This window comes from Eptatretus burgeri, chromosome 1 (assembly GCF_056783735.1).
Source record: "Eptatretus burgeri isolate ZD-2024b chromosome 1, Ebu_testis_v1, whole genome shotgun sequence".
Lineage (NCBI taxonomy): Eukaryota > Metazoa > Chordata > Myxini > Myxiniformes > Myxinidae > Eptatretus > Eptatretus burgeri.
In genome coordinates this window covers 59,059,463-59,075,986 of record NC_140961.1, presented here as the reverse complement: position 1 = coordinate 59,075,986, position 16,524 = coordinate 59,059,463, and the positions used below count along the sequence as shown (strand labels likewise).

The following is a 16,524-nucleotide window of genomic DNA, read 5'->3' as shown; positions in this document are numbered from 1 at the left end:
CAAAGCAACTAGAGATCATGAGCAACTCGGATTTACTCTGCAACAACACCGAAGCAAGAGGTATCCTGCGGTAACCATCGCAGATACCGACTTTGCTGATGACATCGCGTTACTTTCTGATACCTTCCAGGATGCACAAAAACTCCTGCATAGGGTCGAACCTGCTGCCAAAGAGATAGGCCTTAACATCAACGCTGGCAAAACAGAGTACGTGTCATTCAACACCAATCATGATAACACACTTGTTGCTCTTCAGGGAGATACACTAAAACACGTCGGTGATTTTCAGTACCTAGGATCTTGGGTAGATGACACTGCTAGGGACATGGAAATTCGAATTGCCAAATCCTGGGAAGCGTCATCAAGGTTAACTACCATCTGGAAAAGCGAACTGACCCGAGATCAAAAGCTAGGATTTTTTCAAGCTGCTGTTGAAAGTGTACTCCTCTATGGAGCAGAATGCTGGACACTTACACAAACCTTGACAAGGAGATTAGATGGGGTTTATACGAGACTTCTAAGAGCCGCCCTGAACGTTTCCTGGCGACAGCACCTGACAAATAGTGAGCTATATGGTACACTACCACAGGTATCACAGACATTACTGCACAGGCGTCTTAGGTTCAACGGACATTGCTGGAGAAGCCGGGAGTAAACTGTCCATAGTGCTATCCTATGGGAACCATTGCCCGGTCACAGAACACGAGGTAGACCGGCCCGAACCTACATCGATACTCCAGAGCGCCATTCGGGTATTGGCAGGTGGGAGTTGCCAGGCTGTATGGAGAGAAGGGGTCTGTGGAGAAGAGTTGTTGCTAATGCCCGAGTTCGCTTGATCAGATGATGAGCCCAAAAGGTGCCTGAGCTATTGTCAAATGAGAAAGAAAATAAATATGTAATTAATAAATCGATAATAATTAAGTAATTAATCAATTAATTTGTGATCACAAAAAATATGGGTTTTGCCAAAGCACATCTTCACCTTTGTCTCCAAATTTCAGCTTCCTAGCTCAAAGAATGGCCGTGATATCGCCCGTATAAACAAACAAACAAACAAACAAGAAAACAGAGTGAAAATTGAGTACTCCCTTCCTTTGGCACCCGGCGATGGCATCATGCATTGCCTGGATATGGAATTGGGAAGGAGCTGTGTACAATAATAATGTGAAACACAAAGTTCAATTATGTATGATTTCTGACATCTTTGATCTTTGTTATTCCCGACAACTTTGTCCTTTGTTCCTTTCAAACTTCTATATACTTTTTCACAATTCTCTTTATTCAATCTAATTCTTGCTTTTTCATCTCGTTTACTCTCTATTCCTCTCTTTCGTTGTCTATCTCTCTAAGGAGAAGTGAATTCTTGTGGAAGTTTTTTTCTGTAAGGAGCGCTTGGCTGTGCCTGGATGGGTTTGAGGGTTGTGGAGTAGCGGCTGAAACGCAAATCCTATCCAGGTTCCTCCTGATGGCTCCAATACAGTGTTTGGTCTTTCATTTGAATATGTTAAATTAGAAATAGGTTCATCCCATTCCATCTGCAGCTATCCAATCTACCCTCGAAGCATGGTGCAGAGAATCTTGTGGTGAGGCTGTTCCAGTCAAGCAGTTTTCTTTCTCAACATGGAAGGCTAACCTGACTGACTAACTTTAGGTCACTCAATCAGGCACGCAACAAGTGTGTTCATCCGAAGGAAAGCCAGAAATCATAATCTTACGATAATTCACCGTCTGACCGTCTGTTCCCAGGTACCGCAAAAACGGCTGAACCGATCGCAACCATTTTTTGGATGTGTAATCCTGGGACCCCTTGGAGTAAAATAGGCATAACTATAATAATATGATCCCCTTGATGGCTCCCGTAGGGAGCAGGTGCTTCTCGTCTTCAAAAGTCAGGGCTGAACTGTCCATCCAGTCTCTTTCGTCAAGATCATCATGATGCCTTGTCAAGTAGGTCTCTGGTATTATGATTCTGCTCAATCTCCTCTTTCACCTCAATCAGCATCACCGCAGACTCTGCTCAAACTAAGAAATGTGTCAAAGTTGTGTTTTCCTCCAAATATTTTGTTCCCAACCCATTCCGCTCTGTCCCTATCTTACCCCCTTGTACCCACTAGATGTCTACTCGACTGTGCATTTTTCACCTGAGAAGGTACAGAAAATTATGTCCAGCATCGACTCTGCATGGCAACAAGACAAGATGGTATAAGTGCCCATGTTTTGAAATCTGACTCAACTGCTCTTGTTTGTCTTGTCTGCACTCTTCATCCAAACATTATCCCATTGCTGCCTCCCATCTGCCTGGAAGTCAGCACTCGTACAACAATCCCATCCACAAGAAGGGTGCAAAAACCGATAGTCTCAATGAGAGACTTACATAAAATTATTTAGAAGCAAAGTCATGGAATCTATAATTCCGGCTGCTGTCGTGTTTTCCCATTATTAAACAGCTTGATTTCAACATTAAATTTGGATTCTAGCCTGGCCATTAAATGCTGGACTTGCTGCTGCTCCTCTCGAAGCAATGGTTGGAGGCCCTAAGCCTCAAACAAAAGGTCAAGACCATCTCTTTGAATACATCTTGGGAATTCTAAACAGTCTGGCAACCTGCTCTGCTTGCCAAGCCCGTTGTCTGTTTCATCCCAAGCCACCTTCAAATCTGGCTTTCTGAATTCCTCATGGTCAGGAATTTTCAAAGGAACTCTCTCCTGTCCTCTCCAATTGGTGCCTGGAATGCCCACAAAGTAGTGCTGTGGGCTCAGTCGTGTTATTCATCAACAAAAACAACATCTCCATTGCGATGGAAAACCATCTCTTACTTTTTGCAGATGACAATTGTACACTGTCACACAGTACTCCATCCCACCGACAGGAAGACAGCAGCTGCATCACTGACCGCTGACCTGTAACTGATGAAATGCTGGTCTGGTAAAGGGAACATGTCTTTCAATCCTACCAAATCTCAGTCTCACCCAATTGTTCTAGAATGATCAACAAATTAACCCACCGATATCCATGGTGAACCACTGGAGGAGGTTCATTATCTTGTACTTCTAGGTCTCACCTCCAGCCATGTCCTCTACGGTGCCGACAATATTGCAAAGTTTACCTCCAAATCCTACCGCATATGAGACATCCTCCATCATTGTAATCATTCATTGAAAAATCAGAACTACTCAAACCCTACAAGGCCTTTGGTCATAGCTCAAACTACTCTTCCCTAAGGGATGGTACCCCAGCGTCACATCTATCTCTCCTGGAATTTGTGGAATGCAAGGTTCTCAGCATAATCTCACATCTCCTGCAATGAGGCTGAAGCACAAGGCCCATTTTACCTCCTGATTTTTTTTTACCTCCTGAGGTCTAACTCCCTCTGCTCTCACAGTACACCCATCGTCCCTCCACAGAAACTCCAAGATATTTTAAAGTACTTGGACAAAATCATTCCAGTAATCCCCTCCTGGTTTATTTCCAAAATTCCAGGCCAACTGCCTGCACACTCCTCAGCTCTTTTGTTACTCTTTTCTCCTGTCTATGGAGCCATCTTCCGTAGGCTGTTCAATCTTAATCTTCCCTCCAAGGCTTCAAAAGCAGGTGCTGTACTACAAATCAGTTCATCTCAGGTCCCCAGCTGCAATGTTTTCTCCCTCCATTCAACCTACCCAACGAAATCCAATCCTCTTACTTGCAGGATAATGCATTTCCTCCCCTCATCTCTGTCCTCTTTTCCTGTTCATTCATTGCTTGCTCATTGTATCGAACTGTTGTCCCACTGCCAGGTCCTTGCGTTTTTACTCACTGTCACCACCTCACTCTCTCGCTCGATCTTGTAAAGAATAAATGAAAATATGCAAACCGATTTTTGTGTTCAATAGTTTTACATAAGTATTGAGGAAACATGCAATATAATTTACAATTCCCAACAAGTTTATATAGATATATGTGTGTGTGTGTATATATATATTTGAGGAAGAGGAGTCCAGTATGTGAGACGAAGTGGGAGATGGAGGCTTATTGGTGTACTCTTACTTCTGCATTTCCAGCAGTGATATTACCAAGTATATATTTTAATTTAATCTTCCTTACTTCATTACAGTTCAAAAGTTGAATGTTAACATTTTTCAGATTTAATCTGTGAATAAACCAGTGTTCTTGTAATCTAATAATGTTAACAATGCTTACAAATATCTGATAACATAATTCCCCTTTGTTACCCCGTGCATGAAGCGCAAAGCGGGGTTAAGCAATTGTCCACTCTGTCCGTCTACAGACATCAGTGTATGATCGAGGAACTACTCATTGTAATTTAATTTTATATTTTCAACACTGTAGAACATGAATTGGAACACGAAGCTGTGGTTTAACAGGACTGGACTTTGAATTTGGAAAAATTTTACAGAATATCATCTCGATCGCACACGCGCACAAAGGAGCAAGACAATTGTTTTTGTCTGTCTGCCTGTTCGGAAGTGAAACAAAATTGAAAATACTCCAACCTGGACGGAAACATTATTTTTTAGGGACGTCATGAAGAATACATGCAACTGGCATGAATAACTTGTTTTAAAACATGTTAAATAAGGTGGTGTGAAAGACGCCACATCTGTGGCGGTAAACTCCTGAAAAATATTGTTTTTTTTTTATACAGCCTTCAAAACCTTTATTTTATAAAAATTGAATTACAATATATATATATATATATATATATATATATATATATATTAGTGGGGCAACTTAGCTAAATATGGCATAACAATTGTGCATTTTGTGAGGAAAGCACCAAATTTGGCACACTAGTAGCCTATCATATTATGAACAGATTTGGATATTGGGCCATCTCAAATTTTTGATGGCAGTGGAAAATGGCTTTCACAGCCATCAGCGGCTGAATTTGAGATGGCCCAATATCCAAATCTGTTCATAATATGATAGGCTACTCGTGTGCCAAATTTGGTGCTTTCCTCACAAAATGAACAATTGTTATGCTGAGTTGCCCCACTATATATACTTAACACTGGTGAACACAAATCGCCTTGTTCGCATTTCAAGCAAAACATCCAGTTTGAAAGCACTTGGACAAAATATGATGCCATCTTGACCAATCAAATTTTCCACTCTCGCTCTCAGCGTTGGGGAATACTGAGATTCAGATAATATGGTGGCTCAGGAAATATAGATGGTGCTCGGAAACGTAAAGCAAGAGTTGAAAAGCCCCTTCCCATGTCCTTTTTCTCATGACTGTGTGGGGTAAGGTGTTCTCTGAACTCTCTAGATGTGTATGGTTAGGTGCAGTGTATATGACATGTAACACACAGAATGGTGGGTGGGGGGTGTTGTAGCACTGTTAGAGCGAACTCAGAGGATAGCGTTTCAGTCTGCATTATATAATTCGTTCAAAATTTTTGGCATCCTTACTTTTTGTTGTCAAGTAGATTACGCTTAAAGACATCCCTCTTTATTCCAGTTCTGAGGCTCGCCCTGAGCTTTAGTTGTTGCTTTGATAATGCATAGCTGGTCTTTGATTAAGTGAAGAAAAAAAGCTTTTTCATGTTAATAAGGACACTAATTATTATGAATGGTAAATATTCATAAACCTAAATTTTCACACATCTTCATTTCTCAGGGGATTGGGGAGGATGGGAGTATGGGGAGGGGGGCAGGGGTTACAAAGTGTTATGTTACATTAACGCGGACTTTCCTCAGTGCTTCAGGGCTTTACGAGAGGGTCTAAAATTGCTGAATACTGAAGTACATGCCCCCAAATATAATGATCAGATCTAAAACTCAGAACAATACAACTGAACATGTGGAACACAACAAAAGCAAATGCAATACTTAAAGTGCAACTGGTGGTGTAAAGGACCATGCCATGTGCATACCATAAAAGCATCCATGTAAAGCCAATCAGGAAAATATTTAATATCATTATACAAAGATGTAGACTCCAGAGGTATACAACAAAATATATCCACTTTGAGATGTATCGAGGCAGAAATTCACATGACCTTGAGATCAGAATCAAGAAATAAATTCACCAATACAGCAGTGAGATTTTCAACAACATTTTTTTAAGAAGCAGGATTATATGATGAGCAAGAACTAAATAATCCTTTGTAAAAGTGAATGTTCATGATAAATTAGTTAGCATAAAATTTTTGAAAAAATAAATACGTTTTAATTGGCTTTTTACTCAAAATCATCAATAATCCTCATTCTCTAGACAGGAGCCTATTCAAAATTATCTTTCCCACAAATCTCTTCGACATAATGAAAGATCAAAATGAGATGCTACTCGTCCCATGCCTGTGACAAGAATTTGCGACCAGAGATGGGGCTAAAAATCAACACCAGATGGGCAGATTCCCTTCGAGATTGATTTATCCATCCGCGGCCACCTAGCAACGTAGCAAGATGAAAAACATTCTTCACTTCCAAGGAATACTTGAAGTTGTTTCCGCTATTCTGAAGGTCAGACAAAACAGATGTTGTTGGATGGCCAGCAAGTAAAGCCTAAATCCAACTTCCCAGTACAGTGAGCACACAATAGTCCACATCGAAAGGAATTAACACTCTTCAATAGACGCTGCAATTAACTTTCCCCTTCTGAATGTCCTATGTCTTTCACATGCCACTGCACACAAACGGTGGCACGTGGCTTGGTGGATAGACTTTATGGCCCTCACAAGGCCTTCTTTGTGTGTTCCTAATTCAGCCTTTTGGCAGAAACGCTGTATGCAAAGTCAATAACGCAGCACTGAAAGAAATCAACAGACCTCCGTTTGGCCTGCAGAAATCTACAACAGATGTCCTCTCACCCACCCCCACCCCTCTTCCATAAACATTGTACTCGGGTTTCATTGAATCCCGGCCTTCGTTGGCAGTGCAAAGAGTGCCAAGAGAGCTGAATACCAGATGATATCTGGGCAGCTTCATACTCTTTACAAATAAAGAAAACTTTGACCTACACTATCAATTTGAGTCAGCATGCATTGTGATGGAAAATTGCATGTATATATATATATATATATATATATATATATATATATATATATATATATATATATATATATATATATATATATATATATATATATATATACAGTATATGTGTGTATAAACACACATATATATATATATATATATATATATATATATATATATATATATATATATATATATATATATACATACATACATACATACCCTCTCCTCCCTTCTCCAATGCCTGGTATTGGCTTAATGGTTAGAGTGACGGGCTTGGGATCCTCGGGTCCTGAATTCAAATCCTGGTTTGCATTGAATTAATACCAGATGGAGTTGACTCTGCCTGTCATCCTTCCGAGGTCAGCAAAATGATTGCCAGCTTGCTGGTATCCTGTGTTAGAGTGGAAACCCATCCTGGATTGTGCCCAATAGCCAAAAAGACTGCTAAGGCAGCACTAAAGCTCTGCACAAAGTATGGTAACAGTGGATGGATGGATGGGATGACTGAGCCATTTGAGTATCCTGCATCAGAGTAGCAACCTGTCCAGGATTGTCCCCAATAGTCCAGGAGACTGCGTCAGCAGCACCGATGCTCTGCACAGAATATGGTCCCAATGGATTTGGATTCCCTTCTCCCATCTCTAGAACCACCTTCCAGAGGCTGTTCTGTCTCACTCTTCCCTCCAGGGCTTCAAGCAAGCAGTGCGCCGCCATCTCTTATCATCCCAAATTCTGACCCATAATCTTTATTATCCCCATTAACCTTTCTGAAACGAACAATTTTAATTGCTAGTTTCAGTATTTCCTCTCTCCCTCTCCTCTTTTCATGTTAGTTAATTGACTTGATGTTATCCTATTGTTCTACCTTGCTCTTCCAAGAACCTCACTCCTGTAAAAAAAGAAAATAATTCCTCTCTTTTCACCTAGCCCAATGCATGTCTCTCACGATATCCTTTTCTATCAGGACATTTATTTTGGCCCTTGGGAGATTTTTTTACAGGGAGATCTTGGGAGATTGTACAGGCATCGAGGCTCATGTAAGAGAAGAGCAGGGGAAAAATGGATAGACAGACGACAAGATGAGACAAATGGAAAGCAGTGGGATGACAACAAGAGGTTTCCTCATAGCGCAAGGAAAGGAAATGCAGAAGGGTGACAACTGGGTCTCAGCAGGTGTCGAAAAGCTCAATAGAGGAAAAAGGAGAAACAATGATATTGAGGTGTAGCAGAAGACTTGAGATCCTGTAGTTGGTGGTCAAGACAACAAACTAAGGACGAAAATTCAACAAGCAAAAAAAAGAGGAATCTCAAAAAGGAGGTGATTATTGAGTGAAGTTAGGAAGAGGGAAACAAGGAAAGGGTTTCTGATAGAAGGTGTGTGATCTGGAGGGGCACATACTGGGTGGAGAGGTGAGAGAACAGGAAGATTAACACTACTATAGAGCTTGTAAAAATTGCAAGACCACCAACTTGCCAACAGGAAACAAGAGAAACCCGAAGACCCCCGCTTCCTGATAGGGCCTAAGATTACTCGTATAAGGCCCTTAAGGGGGCAAGGAAGTTAGTAGCACCAATCCACACTAGAGAACAATAATTCATGACACCAGAGATAGAAACTTTGTGCATCATTATAAGCTGAGGATGGCAGGAGCATGAATATAGACCCTCCTGAGAATTCAAAGGTGGCAGCCAACGTTGGAGATTAGCTTGGAAAAACAATCTGTTCAGGGCAAGTGAGCTCCAGAGACAATATCTCGACAAGAGGTCGAGCACAGAAATCAATTGGTGGATTCGCTTGCCACTCCTTACAAAGGGACAAACTGAGGATATACGTCTTTCTTGCGCAAAAATACATGTGACATTTAGATGATCGGTTGCGAATTTTTTTTCTCCATCGCATAGAGGGATGATGTCATGGCTTCCCAGGTTGAGGGGTGTGAAACTATCCTGCACAGATTTGAGTGCTTTGCAGGCAAGGGACTTTGAGTTATTCAGCTTTCTCAGAAGCAGACTCACCTCTGGTGCGATTTGAAGTGAGGGAGTTATTAGCGGGGGAGCATACTTTGGAGACGGAATTAATAAGGCACCATCAGGTCTTTGAGGAAAGGAGACAAGTTTGAAAGTTCATCCACGAGCTTGGCACACTTGTTTTCTGGCCCTTCTGAGAGTGGGCACACACTTGTTGTGGGTTTTATGGAATGATCTGAAGTTGCCTTTGGTTGTATTTGCCTTCCAGGAAGAGAAGGCAAGCTGTTTCAAGGCAACTACCTCACCGCATGATTCAAGGAAACAGCCTCAAGGAGAGATAGAGAGAAAGAGAGAGAGCTACAAATGTAGCCGTCAATGCTTGGTGGATGGTATAGCCCACAGACAAACAAGAGATGGTTATGGAGGGAAAAGCACAGCCAAAGTTACTCCTGGGGTTTGGATGGGTGAGAGCAGTACACACACAGTGAGAAGTGTGGAATGTGTACATGGACAGAGGGATTAGGGACCTTGGCATTTTCTGTAAGGACAAGGTTGAGGTAGTCAGCTTTAACATGAGCAATACCCATCATGACCCCATGCTTCAAGAAAGAAATAATAGATGGAGCATGGTCCAAAGAGAAACTTGACCATATGCCACCAAATGTTTGTGAATCGTGAAAGACCTGCAAGTTCAGAGCTCAGGTGGTGCCCTATGTTCAACTCAGATGTGTCTGAAGATGAAAGCAGAATGGTTATGTGGGCAGACAGATGACAAGTTCCATCGGTGGGGTTTGATGTCCAGGAAGAAAAGGAAACACTCTTTCCAACAATTTCCTCACCGGATGAATCGTTGTACTCGAGACGAGATTTTGGACAGGACAGCTGGAGACCTGAAGTAACGACCTGATGGAGAAGAGAGAGAATGGTTTGTTGTGAAATTAGTCCCAGGAAATGTATATGTCCAGAGATGAAATGATGGTGGACCAATCAGTGGAAGAGATATTGGACGACGAGCTGGAACAATCAACCTCATGATCAATTCAAGCAGAGATTAGCAGCCAGTAGGGGAAATTTGGGTTGAGAATTCCAATTATTGGGTGAGGCCAAAGTGTCACAAAATGCCTAGTGGATGAAATACAATGGATAGTGGTGTAAGGAGCAACAACGAGCAAAGTTTTGATGAAGGGCAGGTAGATTTGTGTTCTCAAAACAGTGGCATGGCGACCGCAACGTCAGTATTCCTTCAGTCTCTTCATGTCAAACATGAGTGCCCATTCATTTTTGGGAAGTGATGCAACTTAATTTCTTGGGGTTTGCACAAAAAAAATCATTCTCCATCTGTGAAACCCTCAGCTATTATTTTATATAATTGAAATCAACTTTCACAATTATTTAACTTCTGATCTGTTACTCCCAATAAAAAGGAAGGTATTATATGTAAACCTTGTACAAAATACTTTGGACATTGAGGGAATTATTCATGCAGTACTGGTAATTAATTCCAGATACTTTTATGCATTGGGTTGGCAGGATGGCCTAGAGGGAGCACACTCACCTCTGAGCTGTTTAACCTGGGTTTGAATCTCGGCCCAGAGAAAAAAACTGTCATCTTGGTGCTCAGTACGCAGGGTGATTCATCAATGAGTGTGCCGTCCCTTCGGATGGGCACTAAACTGGGTGTCCCGTCTGCCAGGATTAGTTGGTGTGTGTTAAAGATTTCACGGTGTCCTTTGTGAAGAGTAAGTGAGCTATCGCAAGCACTCTGGCCAAGTTCCAAATTCCTGCACTCTCATTTGAATATTCTGTGTTGGAGTGGAAACCCATCAAGATTGTAACATCGAACACTCATGGTGCAAAATAACAAACAAACAAAACTTTTACGCAATGATAAACAACAACGGTCAAAGTATTAGCCTGAGAGCATTCCTTTCTGATCCCCTAACTTGTGAGGTGACCCAGGTTCGAATCACATATACAATGTCTTTATCCATTATCTACTGATATCATTGTAATTCCTAGTATTCTAATGTCTTTGTCCTGCATGTGATATATGTCCAAGCTACACCATGAGCCTGAGATCAATATAAAAAGTAAGAAAAAGTCCAAAATTTTCTCTAACAATTTTTTTTTTGGGGGGGGGGACAAAGTCCAAAATCTAATGGCATGATCCTTGGACCATACCTAACCCCCCCCTGCCAAGTTTCGTCGAAATCCGTCGAGGAGTTTTTCCGTAATACTGTTCACAAACAAACAAACAAACAAACAGAAAGGGGTAAAAACAGTAACCTCCGATCTTTGATGGCGGAGGTTAATGAACTGCACAGGAAGTATAGCCGCACTGCTCATTGTAATCCAACAAATCGGAAAGCACCACACTGGTATTAATCTAATCCGACAAAAGAGCAGGCAACCTTACTCTGGCCAGTAGTTGTTGTGGGAATCCAGTTATGGCTCCAATGACTGAAATATCACAAAGCAAGCATGTGAAACTGATAGTTTTGCCTGGTGAAGGAAACTCCTTGTGAAAAATATGGAAGACCCTATATTTCAGTTGTAGCTCTCTAATCTATGCTAGAATGAAGAGAATACATGAAACTGGCAATACTTGTGATGGAAGTGGATAAGGTAAGAGCTACAACTCTCCAAACGTATTCTTAAGAATACCAGGGTATGTACTGAATGTCACAGACAATTAAAAGACTTTGAAAAACAACTTTTCAGGAGATAAAGGTGTAAACTGGAAGGGCTCTTGTTAGAGTGCATACCTCCGCCAGGCTGAACCGTTTACGTTTTGTCCATTGATAGTCCGGATCTGAATCCGAACCTGAACCAAAATCTAATCGGCTTGTTCTTGTCATCTAACCAACTCATCCATCAAATTTTGTCATAATCCATCCGTAACTTTTAGAGATATCATGCTGTATATCGTTTTTGGCCCCATTTCTCAATGGTGAAGAATCACTTGTAAAAAAATTTAAAATATTATATCCGGATTCAGATCTTCACCGAAATCGAATGAATTTGTCCTTGTCACACACCCAACCTGTCCATAATGTTACGCCTGAATCCGTCAACAACTTTTTGAGATATCGTGCGATATGTCGATTTTTGCCCTCAATAGTGAAGAATCACTTAAAAAACTCGAGTATCCAAATCCAGATCTTCACCAAAATCGAATCACTTCTTCCTTGTCAAACAAAGACGAAATGATTACATCAACCAAACCTAAGCTACCTACCAGTCCTACCAATGTTGATGGTCATCTCTGTCCCCAATTCTTCTAGGTATACCTATCTAATTACAGTTTAAACTTATCCACTGTTTCTGCTGCCGCTATGCCCTTCCAGGGAGACCATTCTCTGCATCAATTATACTCTCCGAGTGAAAGACCCCTGCCTTACTCCTGTCCTAGCTCGCCTCTTCTTTGCTTTATGGCCGTGGGCCCTCATGGTCCTGTTCCTGTCCATGCCCATTCTTTGGAAAAACTCATCTGCATTAATTTTGGCTACACCTTTCATGATTGTAAACATCTCCATCAGATCCCCAAATAATGGCCTCCTTTATAATGTAAAAACAGTTCCGATTCCCAAATCTGAAGAAACCCATCTACGATCTACCCAATAAATATAGACCAATAAAATGCCTCCCAACAACATACAAATTTTTAACAGGTATTATCACCAATGCAGTTTATGACCACCTCACTCAAAAGGAGCTTTAGATGCAGAGCAGAAGTATGTAAGGGAGGATGCAATGGAACAATAGACCATTTATTGTTAAACAAAACCACACTTGAAAACTGCAAGCTCTGACAAATCAACTTATCTACAGCCTGGAGAGATTACAAAAAAAGCCTTTTATAGTGCCCCACATGCATGGATTATAAAATGCATGCAAGTACACAAAAATTGATCCTCAGATTGTCACACTGGTTGAGAAAGTGATGACGCTCTCGAACACAACTCTGATACTACCTTACATGGAAGGAAAGATTGACATCTCAGCAGTAAAGATATGACGTGGTATCTTACAGGGCGACAGTCTTTCCCCCTCCTGTTTTGCCCTGCTCTGCACCCACTGAGTAACCTCATCAATGAACAATGACACGAATGCAATCTGACATGTAACAGAAAAATGACCAAAGAAACAAGAAAAGTAACACATCTTCTGTACATGGATGATCTAAACTCTTCCCACCGAATGATAAGAAATTGTCAGATCAACTACAACTAGTAAAGCAGTACTCAGAGGACATCTGAATGGAGTTTGGTCTTGACAAATGTACCAAATGCACATTTATACAAGGAAAAACAAAAAGGAACATACAACATTTCAATCCCTCATAGTATAATACAGGAACGAGAAAATGAAGCATTCTACAACTACCTTGGAATCGAAGAAGGTACAACACAAAATAAGGTGTAAAATAATCAGCAAAGTGTACTTACGCAGAATAAGACGAATTTGGAAGTCATCCCTCTCTCCAAGAAACAAAACCAAAGCTATGAACCAACTTGCAGTACCGATATTCGAATACAACTCTGCAATTATAAACTGGCCACAACTGGAGATCACCAATCTAGATACTAAAACAAGGAAACTTCTAACTATTCACAAGATGTTCACCAAAAACCAATGCACTTACCGTTCCACAAGATGTTCCTTAATGAAGGAACATCAAACATACCGAGGTGAGAGGTTGTACTTACCGAGGCGAGAAGGTGGAGGTGGTTTGATGGAGCTTAACCAAGTGCACAGAACATGGTGTGTCGGACTCGCGGAGTTTTTGAAAAGCTCAATAGACTACTGGATGAGATAGGTACACAAGCCAGAAAACAACAGACCAGAAAAAGGAATCCTTAATCCTTTTAGCAACAAACTTCCAAAAACAGGTGCAAATTATGGATACTACACCAGAAAATAAAACAGAAACAAACACAGCCCCAATGATTTAATTGCAAAGGAAAAAAAAAAGGAAAACTACAAAGATAATTATCAGCAGATATACTCTGACAAATGGGAGAATGACAAAAAAGCAGGGAGATTTTAAAAATATCTTGACAGGACAAGGATTGACAAGGAAGGCTCATTGGAATGACTAAAAGAGGTCAAATTAGTTGAGATGGAGAATGAGTCATCATCAATGCCCAAGACCAAAGATATTACACTAACGCTTTTAAGAAAATGGCAGGATTGAGTCAATCACACAAATGCAGGTTTTGTGGGTAAGAAACAGAAAGTACCAGTCACCTCCTTTTGGGATGTAAAAAACTCATGGCGGAACAGCTGTACACAGAAATACATGACAGCATCCTAAGAGTGATCCACTGGCACATCAGTAAACACTTTAACATCCCGGTCCCAGAACAATCAGAGAAACACAAACCAGAGCTAATCCTCAAAAATGAACAAGTAATGCTCACGTGTGACAAGATGATCCCGTCAAGTGTGGACATTTCAAACAAAGCGTTGTGTTCGGACATAGCGCCCAAATGCAAAAAGGAAACGTCAGCATTGTTGAGGTTTCGGTTCCCAATGACTTTGGACTAAATGCCACAGAAATGAGGAAAAGGACGAAATAGCAGGATCTGAAAAATGAGATCAAGAGGATGTGAAAATTGAAGAAAGCTGAAATTGTACCAGCGATATTTGGAGCCACAGGAATGATAAAGAAAATCCTCACTGAGCACTTAAAAATCATTCCCAGGAATATCACCACAAACCAGCTGCAAGTGGAGGCTGTCAGAGGTTCAGTGAAGACTGAGGTTGTATGCACTTATATAAGCTAAGTAAACCCACAAGGCAACTAAGCAACTCAGTTGAACGAGTAATATAGTACGCTTTGTCAGCATTAAACAATCATGCTGCCCCTAAATGCAGACTGCTCCTGCACGAAGAAGTGTAACATCAAAGCAAAGGATTCACGTACAAAACACTAGAGTGTGTGTTCTGTAGTGCATGTCCACAATGTAGTTGCAATTTCTCTACATTGCTTGTGACTCGTTGTGTACCGCTTTCTTCATGTTAAAAATCTCTAATCATTTTTCATGACATCTGATAGAAAACTGATGATAATCTTATCAGATATTATGAAATATGTTTTGCAAAGTATATGTGTTTCCATAATTCTTTCCACTACTGCATATGGAGAACTATCACCTTACGTGTTTGTGTAAATTTTACATGAGTGAAACCCAGCTTTAAAACTATAGGAAGCACTGGAGGTGAGGGGGGTCAAAGACTTTTGCTGGAAAATTAATGAAGGAACACTTCTTTTTTAAGGGAATAATGTTAGTGAAGAAGGAAAAAAAAATTCAATATTTCACATTTGACAACATTGCAGAAGTTTGATTTCAACATTTACACTTCCCCCACCAAATGACTCACCCCAACCAACTGATCTCCATTGGAATAGAAGCATGTGCAGTGTTGATCCCTACTCCAAGAAGATCGAATGACGTATACTGCTAATGTGTTTTGGTCAACATTCCCAGTACTTTCATGAAGAACATACAAATTGTGTTGTAATTACATTTAAAAGTGCAATTGATGAAGTTCAGTACAATAAAAAGAAAACATACATTGCTTTGCAGTAGGATATATATATATATATATATATATATATATATATATATATATATATATATATATATATATATATATATATATATTGTTACGAATATGGAAACCATTTGCATTCAACATACAGGTCCCAAAGTCAGTTATCCCGTTAAGTACATGTGTAGTCAGATTCCCTTCCTTTTGTCTAATGGGAGAATCAAAAACGTGTGTTGCGACTTCTTTTTAGTTAGGTTATTAAATCTTTACATCCAACGAACAACCAACAACCATTCCATTCCCCATCACGACCCACTACACACCCGCTGTCTACAAACACACTGACTTGCCAAGGCAGGGTCTTGCAGCCGTTCCTTGCCACTTCCTCCAGCGTCCCAATTCAATCTGGCGGTGGGTCCTTTTTAGGGAGTCTGCAGTAGAGTGAACGGGTTTTTTTCGGCCTGGCCGAAATCCCGCCCAGAGAGGGTGGACCCATGGAAGCCCAATCCAATTGGGGCAAACAGCGATGTCAGCTTCACCAAGGCCCCTCTCCTATCGAGGGGGATCTATAAAAATGACGGGTGGGGTTGCGAGGGTGTCGTGTTTTTTTTGGGTTGCGCTGGAGTTCTTGAGTGGTTACGAGCAGTGGTTACGGAGGTTCTGTTACGAGTTCTTAGTTGGTTTTTGCTGTCAGGAGGGTTGAGCAGAGGGTCATCGAGGCGGCGAACACGTCTCTGCTGGCCTTCCACAAGGAAGGGCAGAGCGACCCCGACTATTCACCACCCGAGCTCCGCCACGAACCACGAGTCCCACACGTGCGACTGGGATCAGGCCGACGACCATTGGCAGGTGCCGCAGCACAGAGTACCCCCTTTCTCCGACGACCAGGTACCCATCTGGACTCTGACCCCCAGCTCGTCTCTCTCATCGACTGGAGGGTCCAATAAAGAACTCTGGGTTTTCTTTTATTTTTGTGTGTGTGTCTGTGTGTGGGCCCATCTTGTAAGTAGAACTGAG

The 16,524-nt window shown here is 41.2% G+C and overlaps 1 protein-coding gene across 9 annotated transcripts in view; it reads right to left on the bottom strand.

Moving 5' to 3' along the window:
• LOC147034570 (RNA binding protein fox-1 homolog 3-like) overlaps nt 1-16,524 on the bottom strand; it is a 725,225-nt gene that overhangs the window by 688,410 nt on the left and 20,291 nt on the right. The gene's annotated exons all lie outside the window — the stretch shown is intronic.